Source organism: Diabrotica virgifera, chromosome 7 (assembly GCF_917563875.1).
Source record: "Diabrotica virgifera virgifera chromosome 7, PGI_DIABVI_V3a".
NCBI lineage: Eukaryota > Metazoa > Arthropoda > Insecta > Coleoptera > Chrysomelidae > Diabrotica > Diabrotica virgifera.
In genome coordinates this window covers 226,090,266-226,113,577 of record NC_065449.1, presented here as the reverse complement: position 1 = coordinate 226,113,577, position 23,312 = coordinate 226,090,266, and positions in this window count along the sequence as shown.

Sequence of the window (23,312 nt, the reverse complement as noted above, 5' to 3'; positions counted from 1 at the left end):
TTTTTCGTTATATCCATTAAGTCCGTTAAATTATCCATATTATCCATATAGTCCTTATTCTCATTAGTTTTGGACCAGATAACAGCGAAACTACAGGGTAGCATTCCACGGTGCCTAATGTATGCTGATGATGTAGTGTTAATAGGAAATAGTGAAAGAGACAGAACAAAAACTGGAACAGTGGAGATAAGCTCTGGAGGAAAAAGGTTTAAAACTTAGTAGGACAAAAACAGAGTATTTGGAATGTTCATTTAAAGATGGAGTTACTACAAATAAAATGGTATCTTTGGATGGTGAAATGATTGTGAAAAGCAATAGTTTTAAGTACCTAGGATCGGTATTACAGAGTAATGGAGAAATAGATGGAGATGCATGCAGTATAACTAGGGCTGGATGGATGAAGTGGATAGAAGCAAGTGGTGTGTTGTGTGATAGAAAAATTCCAATAAAGCTGAAGGGAAAATTCTATAAAACAGCCATAAGACCGGCTATGATGTGTACGGAACTGAATGTTGGGCAGGGAAAAAGAAAGATGAACAACGAATGCATGTGGCGGAAATGAGAATGCTTAGATGGATGAGTGAAGTGACAAAGAAGGATAAAATTAGAAATGAATATATTAGGGGAAGTCTAGGTGTGGCACCAATTGACGCCAAAATGAGAGAGCGTAGGTTAAGATGGTTTGGTCATGTTCAACGTCGAGACGTTAATCACCCAATACGAACAATAGCTAAAGTGCAGATTCCTGGAAGGAGTAGGAGAGGAAGACCAAAGAAGACCTGGGGGAGACGATAAGGCAGGATATGTTGGTAAAGGGGATTAACATTGATATGACCCAAGATAGAAATGTGTGGAGAAATGCAATTAGGGAAGCCGACCCCGCATAGGGATAAGGCAAAGAGAATGATGATGATCCATTAAGTCCGTTAAATAGAGGTCCGTATTGAGTTTGTACCTCGATAGAGCAAACGAAAATTAAGTATATTTTGAACAAAAAGAAAATATTACTTTTGGTATATTTTGGTAAACGTAAATTACAGTAACTGTAAAAAACCAATCACAATAATAAAGATTTATGTTCATAATAGGAAAGTTATTATACTGCCCTTTAGAAAAACCCTCTTCGGTCATTTTAAAAAAGTTGTCTTAACAAAAACACTAAAAAATATTTTGAAATACATAGTTTAGAGTAACTATCTAAAGATCTACAAAACTGAGATAATACCATAAAATAATTATTTTACAACAAGTAAACGAATATCTTCTTCTTCTTCTTGTAGTTCGTTTTCCTATTGGTTGGCTATCATCACAGCTATCCGTACCTTATTCTCGGCTGTTCTAAAAAGATCTACTGAGCGGCAACTATACTATTCTCTTAAGTTTCTTAGCCAGAAAATTCTTCTTCTACATATGGATATTTTCCCCTTAATTTTGCCCTGCCTGATGCGCCTTAATATCTCATATTTCGCACCTCTAGTAATGTGGCCTAAATATTCCAGCTTTCTTGTTTTAATGTTCTTTATCATATCGCAATCCTTTTGTAAAAACGAAATTCAAACGTTATGAATTACAAATTATAATGATATGACGTCACGACCAATGAGGGCGCGTTTTTGGCTGGCTGCTATAATTTGAATTTTCTGTCTTTAGGAGCCAAACGAAACACAAAAACAATTTTTTTTCTTTGATATATATTTTCAATTGTGTTCTGTTCTGGTTTATGGCATTTTTTTCTAATTTAAAATTTTCTGCAAGTCCCCTTTTAGAGTATGGTTCTGTCTGAAACTGGCTAACATGTCTCTGATATCAGATAAAACGGAAAAATAGATTAAAATCGTTCTTTACTTCTATGCAGTAGATTATGTGCTAAAAACATCCAAAAATAGTATTGGTCGTACTTTAGTATGATACAATTGATCCAAATAATGGCATAACCCAGACATCCAAAGTGAAAGTTATCCTCCAACACCAAATTGTTCTATATGGTCCACATAATGTTCAGAAAAAGTCACACCATTTTGAGCTTCGAGTTTTTGTGAGGGGGGGGGGGAGGGGAGAACGGGGAGAAATCGGTAAATTCGTAGTTTTTTAAGTTCGTCGTCAATATTTCTAAAACTATGCATGAACAACCTTTAGCGTAAGAATGTTCTACATAAAATTTAAAAACAAAAAGGGTCCTATACATAATTGTTATAAAATCAACGGTTCCAGAGTCACGGAGGGTGAAAAGTGGAGGTTATCGATGCTTTTTATATTATTTGGGCAATTGATGATGATTTTGGGTGGTGAGGTTGACGTTTTTTCAAGGGCTTATCACTAACATACCATCGGCCACTGAAATAGCAAATTTTATTTACAAAACACAACCCTGTTAAAGAAAATTTCTTTCATCAGTAATAATATTATAAATTGCCCAAAAAATATAAAAAGTATCGAAAACCTCCACTTTTCACCCTCCCGAACTCTGGAACCGTTGATTTTATAACAATTATGTATAGGACCTTTTTTGTTTTAAATTTAATGTAGAACATTTTTTTATAGAACATTGTTTACGCTAAAGCATAGTTTTAGAAATATTGACGAAAAACGTAAAAAAACTACTAATTTACCGACTTTTCCCCATCTCCTCCCAAACCGGACGCTCAAAATGGTTTGACTTTTTACTGAACCATATGTGAACCATATAGAACAATTTGGTGTTGGAGGAAAACTTTTACTTTGGATGTCTGGGTTAGGCCTTTTTGGGACCAATTATACTATACTACCTCCGTAACTTTGGAACCGTTCATTTTGGAAGGATTATGCATAGAGCCTTTTTTATTTCAAATTTAATGTAGAACATTTTTGTATAGAAGGTTGTTCATGCTAGACCGCATAGTTTTAGAAATATTTACGTGAAACGTAAAAAACTACGAATTTGCCGATTTCTCCCCTCTCTCCCTCCCAAAATCGACGCTCAAAATGGTGTGACTTTTTTCTGAACATTATGTGGACCATATAGAACAATTTGGTGTTGAAGGATAACTTTCACTTTGGATGTCTGGGTTTGGGTCTAGTTAACCAATTAGAAATAACAAATAAGATTCTCAAAAATTCCTATTTATTCACATGCAGTTGAGAGTTTATGTGCTAAAAACATAGGAGAAAATACAAAAAAATGAGTGGATCTTCAAATATTTTTGAATAATTTTCAGTGTGTTACTAAATTTCTCGGAGTGGTATGTTATATATAAGGAAAATAATTTTAGATTGATAAAGTGGAAATCAATATTGTATGTTGTTTTAGCGGCAAAGACGTGATAACCGAATGAGGCAGTGTAATGTTTACCAACATCAATTTATTTCGGAATTATCCACCATCGTAGAAACAGTAAATTCAGCAGTATGTTTACTTATTATGAGAAAATCTACTCCTAAGAAATACAGTATTTCGATTTTATTAACTTTTGGTAGATAATAAAAATGAGTAGTACATTTAAGTGAATAATAAGGCATTAAGGCAATAGTAATTCATTTTAAGACAATTGACGGAAAATACAGGAATCAAGAAACAAACCCTCAAATTCAGGTATTCATTGATCTTGAGAAAGCATATGATAGAGTTGCTCATGAGATTCTGTGGTGGGTACTAGATAAGCAGGGAGTCTCTGGTGAATATGTAAAGATTGTGAGATATATGTATAAGGGAGCAACGACCAGTGTTAAGACACGAATGGGAGAGACTGAGAAATTTCATGTGAAAGTAGGATTGCCCAGAGGCTCGGTGCTTAGTCCTTATTTATTATCATTAGTTTTGGACCAGATAACAGCGAAACTACAGGGTAACATTGCACGATATTTAATGTATGCTGATGAAGTAGTGTTAGTAGGAAATAGTGAAAGTAGTCCTGTCGCCAGGGGGGGTACAACGGCCTCTTTAATTCAGATGGACTTACCCAAGTTTTTTTATGTATTTTGACCCGTAGAACACGAATTTTTTGGGTAACAGTTGATCCGTATGTCGATAAGATTGTTATAAACAAAGAACTTGAGGAATTACATAATAGCGATTTTTCGCAAAACAAACCATTTTTTTGTATTTGTTGGGTGATTCTCAGCAAAAAATGGTCTTAAAAGTTTTTTCGTAGGATGCATGGTTTTTGAGATAAACGCGGTTAAACTTTCAAAAAATCGAAAAAGTGCAATTTTTGAACCAGATTAACTTTTGATTAAAAAATAAAATAGCAATTCTGCTTACTGCATTTGAAAGTTCAAGTCAAATTCTATTGGTTTTGATGATTTGCATTGCTAAAAATTAAGTTTTTATTTGTTAAACAAAGCCATAAACACATAGTGCTTCCCGTGCCCAATGCATGCGGTTTAATGTACGTAATCTACGTAGAAATTGTCTGTATGCGCACCTACTCGTTCGATTTCAAATGAGAAATGCATTGAAAACATCATTCAATCACTATGTGTTTATAGCTTTGTTTAACAATAAAAAAATTAATTTTTAGCAATGAAAGTAATCAAAACCGATAGAATTTGATTTGAACTTTCAAATGCGGTAAGAAGAATTGCTATTTTATTTTTCAATCAAAAGTTATTCGGGTTCAAAAATTGCAATTTTTCTATTTTTTGAAAGTTCAACCGCGTTTATGTCGAAAACTATGCATCCTACGAAAAAACTTGTAGAAAAATTTTTTGCTTAGAATTACCCAAAAATACAAAAAAATGTTTTGTTTTGCGAAAAATCGCTGTTATGTGATTCCTCAAGTTCTTTGTTTATAACAATCTTCCGGATTGACTGTTCCCCAAAAAATTCGTGTTCTACGGGTCAAAATACATAAAAAAACTTGGTTAAGTCCATCTGAATTAAGGAGGCCGTTGTACTCTCACTGACGACAGGACTAAAGCGACTTAAAACAAAAACTGGAACAGTGGAGACAAGCTCTGGAGGAAAAAGGTTTAAAAATTAATAAGTCAAAAGAATGTTGACAACTGAATGTTGGCAGTTAAAAAGAAAGAGGAACAACGAATGCATGTGGTGGAAATGAGAATGCTTCGATGGATGCGTGGAGTGACAAAAAAGGATAAAATTAAAAATGAATATATCAGAGGAAGTCTAGGTGTAGCACCAATTGATGCCAAAATGAGAGAGCATAGGTTAAGATGGTCGAGATGATTAATGTCGAGACGTTAATTATCCAATACGAAGAATTGCTGAGGTGCAGATTCCTGGAAAGAGTAGGAGAGGAAGACCAAAGAAGACCTGGGGGAGACGATTAGACAGGACATATTGGTAAAGGGGATTAATATTGATATGACCAAAGAAAGAAATTTATGGCGAAATGCAATTAGGGAAGCTGTCCCCACATAGGGATAAGGCAAAGAAGATGATGATTTAAGTGAATAATAATGATACTATAGATGTTAAAATAACTATAATGATGATATTGATATTTCTTCTTTTTCTTCTTCTTATATTGACTTATTATATTGATTATTATTATTGTTATATTGACTGCCAGCTTCTTCGCCAAATTTTAAAGGATCTTTATTTATTCTTCTCCATCTTACATCCTTGTCCTGTACTTCTAATCTCATATGATTTTGTCCATTATTAAATTAAAATGTAATGGGCTTAAGCCATTATCTTAATGGATTCCCGACTTGATTTTCACTTCCAATGTTTAGTTAATTTTCAACTTTGGCGGTTCTGGTTTTGTTCTTTATATTATTGCTGTTAATTATCTTTATAATCCTGTTGAGTTAATTTTTCTTCTTTTGTAATCTTAACACATCTTGTAATTTGCCACAATCAAAACCTTCAGTCAAATCAATGAAGCACATATACATATGCAGGTTTATTATAGTTCAATGCTTTCTGGTTATTTACCTGGCTATGAATATGGCGTCTATTGTAACCTATTTAAGAGAAAGCCTGATTGATCTTCACTAATTGTGTATTCTTTATTTATTCCATTGGCAAGTAAGTGTTCCTGTTAAAAGTTTAAAAGTTCTACGCTTCAAGGTAATAGTACGGTAATTGTATATAAACTTCTTTTTGTGTCCCATATAAGTCGTGATTTATTTCTTTTGTAAAGCATCTTCAATGTTCTTTTTTTTTGTATTTTTTTACTTTAATTAATTGATGATTCTGATTTCTAATTTTCTGATTTCTTTAATTAATTGATGACATCTTTAATTAAATAATTTAATATCTTGTATCTCTCTCTTTGTGGAAGCCTGCTTCGTATTTTATTACTTCAGCATTATTGGTACGATTTACTTTTCGTATACTAGAATTCTTATTTCCATGTTAAACCAGGACTTTGATATTTTTGTTGCATTCAAGTTAATTTTCCTGACTCATAAAAAAGGTAGAAACACAATGTACCGGGTGTCCCAATAAGAATGGCTCTCGGCCATATCTCAGGAACGGTTTATAGTAGAGCTTTGAAATAAAAAATTTTATAACAAAAGTTGCCTCAGGAAGAGCCTTAAAATTATTTTCATAATTGTGGGTCCACCGCTAGAGGGCGTAATTGAATATCAAAAATAAAAAAATCTAAATTTTACAAAATTTTCCTAATGAAGGGACACTGAAAATCCGATTATTGTATTTTTCATTAAATTCTGCGCATATTTGATTTAACAAGTTTAACTCTACCTTTGCAAATAAGAGGTGGGGGTGAGTGGGAACCTTGTTATGAAAAAATGGCTGTAAGTCCGGTTCTGCTAAATCAAATTTTGAAAACTGGGTCTTGTTGAAGACAGATCTTTTTCTTCAATGTAAGCGTGATAATTTTGAACCATCCTAATAAGTAATAAGCCAGCTGGGAGGCGTTATTTAATTTTTTTCAGAAATCTAGTTTTCTTTGGAAAATATTAAATACAAGTATGCATTTTTAATCATACTTTATAAAATTAGATTAAATTAGCAATAGAATAGCGAAAACCGCATGTCGATACCTTTTGTCTATCTCAAGAGATCTCGAGAAACGTGTAAATTTTATACATAACTGTTACTATCACCGGTAAACTAAGTTAATGAAAAGTAGTGTGCTGTGGAAAAAAACAAAATAACATTTTCCAGATGTCAACGTATAAAAATATAATTAATTAAAACAACAATATAAAGAGAAACAATACTATTAAAATAAAATATAACACAGAACAAAAAGAACTACTTAGTGACGACCTAAATATTCAAATTGTTGCCCATCATACACTACTCTAGAATACATTAGCCAGAGAATACTAAACGCCATTCAAAGCATATCGAGAGCAGAAATTAAGACTGCTGTTCAATCTACTCTTGAAAGAGTAAATGTTTGCAACGAAAATGATGATCAAAAATTTGAACGTTTATGTCATCACTAAATAGTTGTTTTTATTTCTTTGTAATAGGGCTTTTCAACACTTCTCATTTGTTTCGAGCCTCTGTCATATGCCGTATAATCCGTGTATAATATTAATATACGAGATATGAACGAGGCTCGAAACAAATGAGAAGCGTTGAAAAGACCTAATATACGTTGACAGCTGGAAAATGTTTCTTTGTTGTTTCCATAGCACACTACTTTTAATGAATTATTTCGTTTACCGGTGACAGTGACAGTTATGTTTTTAAATTTACACGTTTTGTAAGATATCTCGAGATAGAAAAAAGGTATTAACATGCGGTTTTCGCTATTCTGTTGCTAATTTTGTCTAATTTTGTAATATGGTATTAAAAATGCATGTTTGTATTTAATATTTTCCAAGGAACACTAGATTTCTGAAAAAAATTCAAATAACGCCTTCTAGCTGGCATATTACTCAGTAAGTTGGTTCGAAATCATAACTTTTACATTGACGAAAAAGATCTGTCTTCAACAAGACCAAGTTTGCAAAATTTGATTAAGCAGAACCGGACTCACAGCCAGTTTTTCATAACAAGGTTCCCACTCACCCCACCTCTTATTTCCAAAGGTAGACCTAAACTTGTCAAATCAAATATGCGTAGAATTTTATGAGGAATACGACGATCGGATTTCCAGTGCCCCTTCATTAGGAAAATTTTGTAAAATTTAGATTTTTTAATTTTTGATATTCAATTACGCCCTCTAGCGGTGGTCCCACAATTATGAAAATAATTTCCAGGCTTTTCCTGAGGCAACTTTTGTTATAAATTTTTTTATTTCAAAGCTCTACTATAAACGGTTCCTGAGATATGGCCGAGAGCCATTCTTATTGGGACACCCGGTACATTCAATAACAACTGAAACAGAAAAAGAGGCAGACAAACAGGAGTGATCTTACTCGCACGAAGAAGAAGAAGTAAAAGAAATTTTGTTACTAGACGTCATTTACACAGCCATTTTATGGCCTGGTCTTCTAGAATCTAGCTAGAGTCTCTATGTTTAGTTTTTCGAAGTATTTGTGTAGTTTCTGCTTGTTTTGTGGTATTTCAAACACTGAATAAAACATATAGGGTCTAATAATACTAAATAATAAATAAAGATATTGTAATGTATTAATAGGGAAGGAAAATAATAATATGTATTAAACAGAGCAGTTGAAATTTATGTAAAAATAAGTAAAATTGGTTAAATGGACGAATGGACCCCAAGGCCCGCAGTTATACAAACCCAAGAAAAAAAAAAGAATAAAACACTGGCAGTATTTCAGGCAGTGAATAAGATATAAGAGCACAATGAGATTGTTTAGACTTATTATGATACAATTCTTCTTCTTCAAGTTCCGCTCATATCGGAGGTTGGAAATAATTCTGGCAATTATAGTTTTGTCTGTTTCTGTCTGAAAAGTCAATCAAAATACAGTCAAACCATTCATGGGATTATGTAGTCACGAAATTTTACGTCTTCTTAGGGTTTTCTGCCTTTGATTTTCCCTGCATTATATTCCTTAACAGTTCGTATTTTCAACCTCTTATGTGTTCCAAGTATTCAAATCTCCTGGTTTCTATTAAGAAAAAAACTTGTACACTTAATAATTTAAAGAGTAGAAGATCCTATAATAAATATATAGTATATAAATAATAATTATTTTTCTACTATATATTTATTAATATTAACCATAGTATTTAAGAAAGAAGTAATAAACACATTGGTATTAATCTTAAAAAATGAACCTGCTTTATAATATATAAGTAGGTAGGATAGTAAGAACTTAATTGTGACATTTTTAATGTTTACTTCAAATACTAGATATTACCATAATTACTAAGGGCTTAGGCGCAAGATTTCGCGGCAAAGTGTTTTAAATGCTTTCATTTTTCTCGAATCCTAAGAAAACTAATAAGTATTTTTGAAACATTTAAACGCAAAATGAAAGATTAAATTATTACCGAGGGCCGAAAGTCCCTTAGAATGACCAAAAATTTCAAAGATAATTGAAATTAAAAATCACACTAAATTTTCTCTTTTTTCACCTCTAACTAAATTTTGTGAGGTGAGGTAACTCAACTTGAGTTACCTCACCTCACTCACCTCCGTGAATTCGCCACTTCTAACTGGCGCGAAATTTTGCGACTACGCCCTTAAGAAAGAAGATCATAATATTCATATTATTATTATTAAAAATGAGTCTACTTCATATTATATAAGTAGGTAAGATAGTAATAACTTAATTGTGATAACATATTTTTATTGAATATTTATTCCAAGCATTAGATATTACAAAACTTACGACATGTTAGTTTTACAGCCAATCAAGTACGTTCTATTGCAGGAGTATGTTCACGTAAAGCGCTTGTAAGACAGGCTTTATAGCATCTATAAAAATACAGTTGTTAAATAGAAAGCTCCCATAATTAAATGCACAGTAAGCATGCGTGTACCAAAAATGTTACTTTAAAATATCCGTTTTTATGACTCACTATTTTATTATAGTAAATAGTTTTCACAATAAATATATCACGACGGTCAAATCCCTAAAGAATCTATCTTTTTAGCCTTACCCAAGAAAAATACTAAATCTTGCGATGAGTACCGATTAATTAGCCTTATGAGCCACACTTTAAAAATACTACTTAAAGGTATTCAACAGCGTATAGAGTATACAGGGTGTCCAGAAGCTCTCCTGACAAACAAAGACAGGAGATTCCTAAGAAAATTCCACACCTGTAATTTTGAACCAATCAAAATACGTTATTTTGACAGATCACCATGGCAACGGAGGTATTTTATCGGAAATTTTTTGCTCGTGGGGTACCCAACAGCGAATTATAGTGGAAATTCTTTGATGTTTACAATAACAGAACATTTTTGACAGACTGGTTTTTATTTGTTTACATAATTTAGTTTTGATTCATTTTCTATCACTTGTAGTTACTCAAAACTTATGTAAAATTGAAGAATATACTATTTTCTATCTTGAAATGGTATTCCCATGCAACTACAATGAGTAGAAATTACGAATTTGAAAGCCTAAATAATTGCTGACAAAGCTATGGCGCGCTATTAATCTGTTCATGCAGCTTTGGATTTTCAAATGCAAATTTGGTGTGGAATTTTCTTACCGAATACCACGCGAAGTCAAATTAATATCCGGAAATTTTTTTTGATCATGAATATTTTTAGAAAATTTCCCTCGTCTGCGACTCGGGAAATTTTCAAAATATTCATGATCTCAAAAAAATTTCCGGAAATAATTTGACCTCTAGTGGTATTACTAGTGATAATTTTAAAACAATTTAACCTAATGGAGTTACGCTTTGTTTTTAAACTAGGAGGAGTAAAATAAAAAGACAGATTTACACCTAAGAACGTCACTAGAAAAATCACCAAATACATCCTCTTTTTGGTTGATCATGTCGGCCTTTCGACGGTAATCCATAAATATTACATTATACAAATACGTCGCTAAAGACTTCTAGAAACAACTGTTTTTAGAAACTGTTACCGGCTCTCGGTAATAATTAAATCGGCGGTTAAATTTTATACGCGGATTCTTATATGCGGATTTAAATAGAATTGGAACAAGATTTTGCGCCTACCCCCTTAATTTAAATGTAAAGCAATGTTTATTTTTGTTATAGATAATGTAATAATTTTTGTGTGTGTGTGTGTGTGTGTGAGTGTGTGCGTGTGTGCGTGTGTGCGTGTGTGCGTGTGTGCGTGTGTGCGTGTGTGCGTGTGTGCGTGTGTGCGTGTGTGCGTGTGTGCGTGTGTGCGTGTGTGCGTGTGTGCGTGTGTGCGTGTGTGCGTGTGTGCGTGTGTGCGTGTGTGCGTGTGTGCGTGTGTGCGTGTGTGCGTGTGTGCGTGTGTGCGTGTGTGCGTGTGTGCGTGTGTGCGTGTGTGCGTGTGTGCGTGTGTGCGTGTGTGCGTGTGTGCGTGTGTGCGTGTGTGCGTGTGTGCGTGTGTGCGTGTGTGTGTGTGTGTGTGTGTGTGTGTGTGTGTGTGTGTGTGTGTGTGTGTGTGTGTGTGTGTGTGTGTGTGTGTGTGTGTGTGTGTGTGTGTGTGTGTGTGTGTGTGTGTGTGTGTGTGTGTGTGTGTGTGTGTGTGTGTGTGTGTGTGTGTGTGTGTGTGTGTGTGTGTGTGTGTGTGTGTGTGTGTGTGTGTGTGTGTGTGTGTGTGTGTGTGTGTGTGTGTGTGTGTGTGTGTGTGTGTGTGTGTGTGTGTGTGTGTGTGTGTGTGTGTGTGTGTGTGTGTGTGTGTGTGTGTGTGTGTGTGTGTGTGTGTGTGTGTGTGTGTGTGTGTGTGTGTGTGTGTGTGTGTGTGTGTGTGTGTGTGTGTGTGTGTGTGTGTGTGTGTGTGTGTGTGTGTGTGTGTGTGTGTGTGTGTGTGTGTGTGTGTGTGTGTGTGTGTGTGTGTGTGTGTGTGTGTGTGTGTGTGTGTGTGTGTGTGTGTGTGTGTGTGTGTGTGTGTGTGTGTGTGTGTGTGTGTGTGTGTGTGTGTGTGTGTGTGTGTGTGTGTGTGTGTGTGTGTGTGTGTGTGTGTGTGTGTGTGTGTGTGTGTGTGTGTGTGTGTGTGTGTGTGTGTGTGTGTGTGTGTGTGTGTGTGTGTGTGTGTGTATGTGTGTGTGGCTTGGATGCGAGTCCGTTAGCCACAGATTTTTATTTTAGTTTTACCTCAATTTATTAGTTATGTTATATTTATACTTATTTCACTTAAATGATTATATTTGTTTCTTTCAAGTAGTTTATGAGTAATTTAAATATTTCCATTTTATGACAACTTAGTAGATATTCTATACTAATTGGAAAATAAACTTGTGTTTGTCGTAAATTGTAATATAATTGATTTATATATCTCTCGTTAATTTTGCATTCCAAGAAAATATGGTTTAAATCTCTAATCGAAACATTATCACAAAAACACACTGATGAATTAATTATTCCTAATTTGTGCAGATGTGCCTCATATTTGCGTGTCCAGTTTTTAATCTGACGATAGTAGAAATATCTTGCTTTGGCAGGTTATATTTAAATATGTATTCAGGTGGCGGAGGAAGTTCTTGATGTAAAGAAAAATATAAATTTTTTGACATGCTTGTAATATTTTTCCATTCTTTTTTCCATATTTTATTTATTTTTTCCATTCTTTTTTCCATATTTTATTTATTCTAACTTTGACGTCATTTATTGCATCTGTCGATAAGATGTGAGTTAGTATCTCACCTTTTTTTATTGCATCTTTGGCCAACTCATCCACTTTCTCATTACCCAGTATACCGGCATGCCCTTTTGCCCATATAAATACTACTTCCACTTTAGACAAATTATTTTTTATATTACATAAAATTTTTGATTTGTATGAACTAAAATCAGTATTTTCAATTGCATATATTGTAGATCTGGAGTCTGTTATTATCACAGCTTTTTCAATATTATTCTCTTTGATCCATTCTAGAGCTTTTTCGATGGCTATAATCTCAGCTGTAAAAATACTGCTAATACTAGATAATTTGTAATTATTATGTTGATGGGTATTTTGCACATACATAGCAAATCCTACTCCTGTTTGATTTTTAGAACCGTCTGTATAAATTACTGTGTAATCCACAAAGTCGCTCAGTATAGATTTTACTAAAATATTATTTAAATGATTTGATTCTGTATATTTAGGAATTATGATTCTGGGTTTTTTTATCAAAGTTTTATACGGAAATTTATAAATTGGTAATAATTTACTCTTGTGTAAATCTGTATAATTCCTGGTTTCAATGAATGCATCTGTTAGTGGTGGTGAATTTTTTATTCTCCAATATTTACTACATAGTTAAGTTTTCCATGTTTAATAAAGCCAGATTTGTTAAAAGGTCTGACTCAGTGTTTCTTAGCTTTATGCAGTATTTTTGAGCTAAAAATTGTCTACGTAAATTTAATAGGATTTCATTACACTCTGCTAGCATAACGTTTATTGGAGTGGATACCATTGCACTTAAACATATTCTCAAGCATCTGTATTGTATCCGATCTAAAATTTTTAAGTTCGTATTGCTTGCTGATCCATATATCCAACACCCGTAGTCCACGACTGACCGAATACAAGCATTGTAGAACAATAAAGCTGTTTTGGGATCTGCACCCCATTTTCTGTTGGTAATACACCTTAGTATATTTATTTTTTTTTCACACTTACCTTTGATGTATTGAATATGTTTAGTCCACAGAAGTTTATTATCTAGTACTATCCCTAGATACTTATACTGATTCACCACTGGTATAGTACGCCCACTCGAGGTTACGTTTCCCGGTGCGCGCAACCTATGCCTGGTGAAAAACATAATATTGGATTTTTCTGTGGACATTGTCATATTATTTTCATTTGTCCATTGTATAATAATTTCAACTATATGCCTCAATGATCGTAGACAGTCGTCGTAGGTTTTTTGGGTGGAGTATATACAGATATCATCTGCATATTGTAAACATTTAATATTTTCGTCAAACAAACTATGAATACTAGCAGAATATAAGTTGAATAATGTTGGACTTAATACTGAACCCTGTGGTAGACCTTGATTTACAACTCTTGGTCCGTGTAGTATATTTCTATGATCTTTTAACCATACTGTTCTATTAGTATATAGATTTAATATATTATTACAGATTTCATTATTGAAACCAAGTGAACACATTTTATATTTTAGTATGTTAAGATCTACTGAATCATAAGCTCCTTTTATTAATAATTTTTGTTACATCTATATTTTAACTTGCCCTTGCTGCAAATTAGCAATAAATACGAAAAAAATGAGGGGGGGGGGTGAAAAATATGATTTTTCTTATTCATTGTTTTTTTAACCACTTATATTGCACTTAGGACGTTCATAATTAGTCTAGAAATTCCTTATTCCTTAGTCTAGAAAGCCTACCTAAATTAAAAAAAATTGAATTCTTTAAAATCTTCATTATCATCATCACGTAGCCTACAACCCTGGGTGGGTCCTGGCTGACTGTACAACTTTCTTCCAATTTCTTCGGTCTTCCATCAACCTAGGGTCAAATGGGATGTTCATTTTTGGGAGATCTGCTTGGATGTTATCTCTCCATCGTATTCTGGGGCGTCCGAGTGGTCTTTTGCCTGTAGGAATCTCCTCCCATACTAGTTTTACAAGTCTCTCGTTATAAAGTCTGTGCACGTGGCCTGCCCATCTTAGTCGCTGTGATTTAATTTCTTGGACAATATCGGTGTCATCGTAGAGTGCTTTTAATTCGATATTGGTTCTGATCCTATAGTGGTCTGTGTTAATGTCGTGGTGAGGTCCCACAGTTTTTTTCGTTCAAAACGTCTGAGCTTTTCTTCGTTTGCTTTGGTCATGGTCCACGTTTCGCATCCATATGTTAGTACAGGTCTGACGATAGATTTATAGATTTTGATCTTGGAACTTCTCGTAAAATTTTTTGACTTTATAAGCTTATCCAATGCGAACAGACAGCGATTTGCCGATTGGATTCTGTCTTTTATTTCTTCAGTAAGATCGTTGTCAGCTGTGATTACAGCTCCCAGATACTTAAAACGTTGTACTCTTTCGAAATTAAAGGTGTTGACCATCACATTTTGTCCTATCTTGTCTCTTCGTGTCGTTCTATTTATACACATATATTTCGTCTTCTCTTCATTATTCGTCAGCCATACTTCACTTGTTGCTCCTTCCACCTTGTTGAAAATGTCTTTTATGGATAGGATGGAGTTTCCAACGAGATTAATGTCATATACGTATGCTAGTAATAGTTTGGGACCTTGAACATAAAATCTTGCACAATAAAAACAACCAAAGAATTTACCATTTTTCTTTAAATATAAAAGTGTACGTCTCCTATCTAAAGTACTTTATAGAATTAAAATCCAATTATGTGGACGTCCTCGGGAATTTTTTAAAATTACAAACAATTTTTTGGCTTATAAAGATATAATTTCTGTGTATGTATTAGCTTAAATTAAAATCAGAAAACAGCGTTGAAAAATACTCAGAAATACGCTTCTATTAAGGCTATGGGTACATAATTCACAAATATTTTACGTGAATCCCTACTTTTTCTGTCTTTACACGGCAAATTACGTGTAGTAAAATTCACACTGGTATGGATATGTAAACATTACTAAATAGAATGTCATTCTACTTGAAAATGTCATCATTAATTTAAAGAGATGGCTTTTGAATGTTCTTGGATAACTGTTATTTTTATAATTGCAAATTATTAATTCAGTTAATAAATGTGATAATTTTTTCACTAACTATGTATTCAGTGATTGTAATAATTTATTTGTACAACAAAACCTAATACTCAATCGAGAAAAGAGGAAAAGTGTTAAAGTGATCTTTTAATAATATATTGTTATGGAACGCTTACAATTTTGAACATCTTTAACAACAAAATACTTGGATCACAGAATATATTATCCTGATGTATTCTCTGCTTGGATCTTCCACAAATAATACACAATAAATAACTTTTTATTAAGTTCACGTCTTAAATCAATTATTTATCAAATACACTATATATAAATAATATTTCATCAATAACTCAAAATATTCCCGATGCAATGTCAAATATTTAAAATTGTCACTGATTGTCAGTGTCTGACTGACAATATATGCTGACAATATTATATTCGGCTGAGTGCGTTGTAAGACAAAGATAGATTTGAAAAATATTACCACGGCATTATGTTTATTTTTTTCGAATCCTGAAAAAACCAATAAATATTTTTGAAAAATTGAAACGCAGAATGAAAGACTAAATTATTACCGAGGGCCGAAAGTCCCTTAGAATAAATAAAAAGTTTATTTTGAATGAAATATTTGAAATTAAAAATCACACTAAATTTTCTCTTAGTTTTTCACCCCTGTAACTTATTAAAATAAACATTATAGAAGTTCTCAGGGACTTTCGGCCCTCGCTAATAACTTAATCTTTCATTCTGCGTTTAAATTTTTCAAAAATACTTATTAGTTTTCTCAGGATTCGAAAAAAATGAATCCCCATTTGAATAGCATTGCAGCCGAAAATACGTACCGATCCTCTTAATAGAGAAAAAGTTGAATGTTGAATAAGCTATTGATTCGACCGTTACTTCTTGGAAGTTCATCTTATCTAACAATAATCCACTGAAAACTTTTGTTTTCAATACTTCCTTAAAATGTATTATACACTAATGTCACTACAGCTGTTTCGACAGAGTGCCTTTCTCAAGTGATGTGTTTTTACTATGCGTCTACACTTTATGGTCTTTAACTGAATAAGTTGAGGAGGGGAGAGCTGTATGTTTCGAGTTGGCCATTCAGAATTATATCTGAAGTATTATATCTATATGGAGAATTTGAAGTTGGTGATTAAAATAATGATCATATTCTAGAAGGTGAAAACCCTTTTGTTGTCTGGACAAGTTGTTGTCTTGTCTTAAGAAAAAATTAAGAAATTAAAAAAATCTTGTCTTGACGTTTTCTTGGGATCTCATATCTTGTCTTGGCTCAAGAAATTTCAAGATCTTGAAATTTCTTGATTCCCCGGTCGGGTGATTCCACGGCGACCTTTTTATTGCGTTGCTTGCTAAAACGGCCTCCCCTGTGACTGGGTAGAGTTCCTGATCTGCATTTGTTTCCTGACGAACCCAAAATTGATGTGTAGTTGCATGCTTACAATAAGCATTTTGTATGTTTCGCACATATTCTAAGCTTAGCTGTCCAGGATTTCATAAAAATTGTTGAGCCAAATCTAAACAGTTTAGACATCGAAAAGGATTTTGATTATTTGGAGGATAAAATCAAAGTAGAAAATGCTATTAATGCTACTACTTTAGATTTTAACTTTTCTGTAAGTAAAATTAAATACCTTGTAAAAAAATCAAAAACTCAGGGCAAATGCAACTTAAACTTAACAGTGCTTGCGAGGCCATACATTGTAAGATGACTTTGCCAGAACTAGATGTGCCTACACGATGGCATTCAACTTTCGAGATGCTAACATGGGGCTTAAGTGTAAAAGTGCTTAAAACTATATTTTGTGACAACAACCAAAATCTAAATAATTGGAAAATGTTATGTATCTGAGAAGCTTTAAAACACTTTCTTCAATTCTCGAAGGGGAAAAATATTGCACACTCCCATTGGTGGTAATTGGAGTAAATTTACTTTTAGACAAACTGGAAATATGGGTTCCTGAACTTAATAATAAAATTGATAAAGACGCTACCGATGAGCAATTAATTTACTGCATTCAAGCTGCGAGAGATAAAATACTGAAACACTATAACAAAACTAATTGGATATAGTGTATTATTGTTATTTTGAATCCTCGCCATGAAGTAGAGAAATTTTCCTCTTCATCTTGGGAAAAGCTTCTATAATCAGAGGCAGTACAAACATTTGAACAAATATTTAAAGCTAACTACTTTAATAAATCCCAGAATGATCTATATAATTCAATACCAGCGTCAGTACTTAATCTGAACGAATTTGATTTAGATATTACTTACCTATTTAAGAAAGCTGATAAAGATAACTTACAATATTGGAAGTATTGAAATTGAAAAATACTTAAATGAGCCTAGGTCAGAAGATTCTGAGAATATACATACTTGATTGGTGGAGAAGACACGAAAATATGTACCCGTCATAATCGAAAATGGCCAAGGATTTTCTCGGAACGCCAGCAACATCCGTACCTGCGGAAAGGCTATTTTCAACAGCAACTTTAACAATAACAAAGCCAATAAATGAGCTAGGCGTTGACTCCATAAGAAAGAAGTTATCTACTTTAATTCATCGCTTATCAATTCCGATTTAAAAATGTGCTAAATTTGTTATTTAAAATAAAATCTAGTTTTTATTATTAGGTAGTTCAGATATTTCAAGATTTCCTGATTTATTCAATAAGAAAGAAATATTGGTATTGACATAAAATTTATTATCTTGTCTTGAAATCTAAAATTATTTCTTGTCTTGATCTTGTCTTGAAATCAAGACAATATCAAGACAAGATCTTGAAGTTTTCAAGAACTTGGCGACCCCTATGCTATACGTTTGTGAAATGTTCTATCAGTTTGACCGATATACGTTTGTGGGCAGTCACTGCATATAAGTTTGTATACACTATTGTGTAAGTGCATTATCTTTTGGCTTTTGTTTTCGTTGGCTCTCAATTTCACAGCCAATTCCCATTATGATTTTTTCAATTGTTTTATACTTATACATCTATTTAAATACTTCACTTGATAATACTCCGACGTCAAAACAACGTTCGGGAAGAAATATACTTTGTGAAAATTAAACAAACAATATTTATATATTTCTAAAATGCTCGGTTTAGTTTTTAATGTTTACTTTTCATTATGTATATTTTTCAGCTATTATTCTTTTTTTTTTCGGTTAAATCCGTTCAAATTTTTAGAGTACTTGTATCAAATACATTTACGCCAAAGGCTATTTATTAAATAAGGAAGCAAAACATTCCGGTAGGGTGAAAAAGGGTAGAAAAACATTGCTAATAATGCAAAAGCAGAATATTCCTTACGCTTTGAAAGACTTTAAATACGACGTAGTTTTAATAGGCCAGGGTAATAAGGCAAAAATATACTCTGTTCGTGACACTTCAGCAGCCAGGTTACTGAAGCGTTTTTTCGAAAGGTAATACCTATAAGAACAAATTGTAACCATTTTCTGCGTATGATCTGGCGGCCATTTTTATTTATAAATAATTTAGTGTCAAAAAACGACCTTTTTTCTTTTTTATCAAATCAAGGAAAAACAGTGAAATTTATGGTTTCTTTAGTAGAAACATCTTCGAGAGCATGGAAAAAGCTTTAAAATGACGTATCATACAGGTTGATATACTCATTTATTGCTAATATAATTGCGAAAAAGATCAAAATTGCAAAAAAAATTAATTTCGCAATAACTATTGCGAAAATTAGTGTATAGCTTTGAAATTTTTGTCAAGTGAGGGTTCTTTGGTGCCAAAAATTTCAAAGCGATTTATTCAATTGTTTAAATTTTATTCAAATTAGACTAAGTTTTCACTCTAATGGCATATAAAACAACATAATGCTACTCTACATCCCACCAGACTGAAAACAATGGGAACCTTCTCTGGTTACACCTGCCAGGCTTCTACAATTTGCAAGCCATACGGATGCTGAGACTAAGGAAGATGAGGGAATTTTACAATTTATAATTCACGTCCCATCTGCTCAGCGTGGTAAAATTCCAACGAGAATGTACTCCAATCAGAGTAAACATGTAAATCAAAAATAAATATTCCAGTCCAATCAGAGAGTGCAGCAAGCACCTCTACCGGTTTCGAAACTTATTAGTCTCTCATCAGGAGGCACATATGTTGCTCTCTCTGATCCAACCAAAACAAACCCCGGCGTGCAGTCCCGGATTGCAACGAACGAAATGGCATAGATGCCCTAGCGGCAACTGCTAGCAAAAGACTAAGTTTTCACTCTAATGGCATATAAAACATTATAGTGAAAACTTAGTCTTTTGCTAGCAGTTGCCTCTAGGGCATCTATGCCATTTCGTTCGTTGCAATCCCGGACTGCACGCCGGGCTTTGTTTTGGTTGGATCAGAGAGAGCAACATATGTGCCTCCTGATGAGAGACTAATAAGTTTCGAAACCGGTAGAGGTACTTGCTGCACTCTCTGATTGGACTGGAATATGGTGCGGCTGTGTCTTCGTTTTGCAACGAGATTTAAAATGGTTATTCATTTTTTATTTACATGTTTAGTCGGATTGGACTACGAAGGGAACCATTCTCGTTGGAACTTTACCACGCTGAGCAGATGAACCTTGAATTATAAATTGTCAAATTCCCTCATCTTCCTTAGTCTCAGCATCCGTATGGCTTGCAAATTGTAGAAGCCTCAGAGGTGTAACCAGAGAAGGTTCCCATTGTTTCAGTCTGGTGGAATGTAAAGTAGCATTATGTTGTTTTATATGCCATTAGAGTGAAAACTTAGTCTTTTTCTAGCAGTTGCCGCTAGGGCATCTATGCCATTTCGTTCGTTGCAATCCGGGACTGCACGCCGGGGTTTGTTTTGGTTGGATCAGAGAGAGCAACATATTATGTGCCTCCTGATAAGAGACTAATAAGTTTCGAAACCGGTAGAGGTGCTTGCTGCACTCTCTGATTGGACTGGCATATGGTGCGGCTGTGTTTTCGTTTTGCAACGAGATTGAAAATGGTTATTCATTTTTTATTTATTCAAATAGTTTATCGCAGATTGCTTTTTTTTGCAATAACATAAGTCAGAAAAAATAACGTTAGAACCATTCTACAGGTGTCAAATGAAAGAGCATGAGCTAAGCTTTCAAATGGGTTTAAAAAAGTGAATAAAAATGCACTTATTAGTAATAAATAATTATGCAAAATTATCGTCAATTTTTCCTTAAAACTTTTTGAATAAATAAAAAAAAATATTTTTTTGCCGTGTTTTAGGTGCACAACTACCAAGTATTTTCATGTATATAATAAATTGATAAAAAATTGTAATAAATATATACAATTTTTTATATAAAAAAATAAAAAGTTTATAAGGAAAAATTGACGATACTTTTGCATAATTATTTATTACTAATAAATGTACTTTTCATTCACTTTTTTTAAACCAATCTGAAAGCTTAGCTTATGCTCTTTCATTTGACATCTGTAGAACATTATTTTTTTCTGACTTATGTTATTGCACAAAAAATCTCTCTCGGATAAACAATTTGAATAAAATTTAAACAATTGAATAAATCGCTTTGAAATTTTTGTCACATATTAAGCACCAAAAAACCCTCACTTGACAAAAATTTCAAAGCTGTACACTAATTTTCACAATAGTTATTGCGAAATTATTTTTTTTGCAATTTTGACCTTTTTCGCAATTATATTAATAAATGAGTATATCAATCTTTATGAAACGTCATTTTAAATCTGTCTCCATGCTCTCGAAGATGTTTATACTAAAGAAACCATAAATTTCACCGTTTCTCCTTGATTTGATAAAAAAGAAAAAAGGCGGAATGTTGACACTAAATTGTTTATAAATAAAAATATGCGCCATATCCGACGCAGGAAATAGTTACGATTTGTTCTTATAGGTACTACCTGTCGAAAAAACGCTTCAGTACCCTGGCTGTTGAAGTGTCATGGAAAAAACCTTATTGCCCTGGACTATAATTCTGTAGATACATTATGAGAAAGGAGTAGGTATATTATTTAATAATGAAAGCTAATTCATTTCACGTCGAGTTCATTAATTAACTTATTGAATAATAAATTCCACATGTCGACTCAAGTTTACATCTCTCTTTAGACTCCGTTACACTCGGTTTTCCAATTTTGCTACATTGTAAAGGTACAAAATCTTATTTGTATCAGGACTATAGATATATAAACATTTTTTATTTCAGTATTATTAAAAATCTCTAATATAATAGACACTCATGTACAAAAATATGGAATATTTTGAAATTAGGTAGAGGAGAAGGTGGGAATACGGCTCCCTAATTTGTTTTTCGACTAGAGATTATAAACAATCAACATTTTTAAATTTAAATTTTCGTTCACATAACTATTAGTTTAATACTAATACAGTATTATTAAAAAAAATAAAAAAAATCAAGATCTAACATATAAAAAAATATTCTTATCAGTATCTACGATACTGTGAAAAACAAAAACGTCACTCTAATATGGCCCCCAGGAGGCCATATTAAAGGAATACAAAAATCTATCGGCAGAAATCGCAGATATAATGTTCAGTTTCTGCACCGGCACATTCATTGTGTGTCCACAAAAGACAGCTCTGACACTGTATCCAAGTCTCCCCTCTGCTATTACTTGAATAAGACTCCTCGCAAAAGATGCACACGGCGTCGTCGTTATCAGGAATTGAACCCTGTGAACTTAGTTCGGAATCTGTATCCTCTTCAATATTGGAAAGATCACTTTCTTCGGTGTCAGAATCTTCGAGGTTTTGCAATAGATACAATTGTTTTTGATATTTTGTTTATAATGTAACTATTTATTTAATATGACCCCCTCAATGTGTATGTAATATGGACCCGGGTCCATAATACATACACATTCAGGGGGCCATATTAAATAAATAGTTACATTATAAACAAAATATCAAAAACAATTGTATCTATTGCAAAATGTTCATAGGTACCTTTAAAAGTCGATATGCAATGGTTTTTCTACACACTAATCAGAGAGAGATAATGTTTATAACTGGTTTCTTAAAAAAAAACAACATAAACACAAGAACGGCAAAAAGTTTTGTTAAGCACGTGAATGAAGCGAGCTTTGTAAGTCGACTAAAGGCTAAGCGCGGTAGTTCTCGGGTCCTGACATGTTTCGATAGATAAAGATAGATGTAGTATCAAGCGTAAATCAACAATGGCATTGGCGGAAGTGACAAATTCACTCGGGGGCCAATTTACCAGCAGGGGCCATATTCCCACCTTTTCCTCTATCGTACAGGCGAATCCTAAGGATATCATGGACGGACAAGATAATCAACGAGACCGTATTACGAAGAATGGGGAAACAAAGAGAGGTGATGTATACCATTAAAATGAGAAAGTTAGAATATCTCGGACACATAATGAGAAACGGCACTAAATACAGATTACTGAAGGTAATCCTTCAAGGTAAAGTATTCGGAATATCATGGTTAAAGAACCTGAGGAAATGGTTCTTCACAACAACAACAACTAATCCATTTAAAGCATCAGTTAATAAAATAATTATAGCCAGAATGATCGCCAATATTCGAAACTAATAGGCACTAAAAGAAGAAGAAGGTATCGTATATAAGGTTCAATAAGATGGGCTCGTGTTAACAAAACACTTTTTCCTGAAAAGAAAACTTTCTTTAA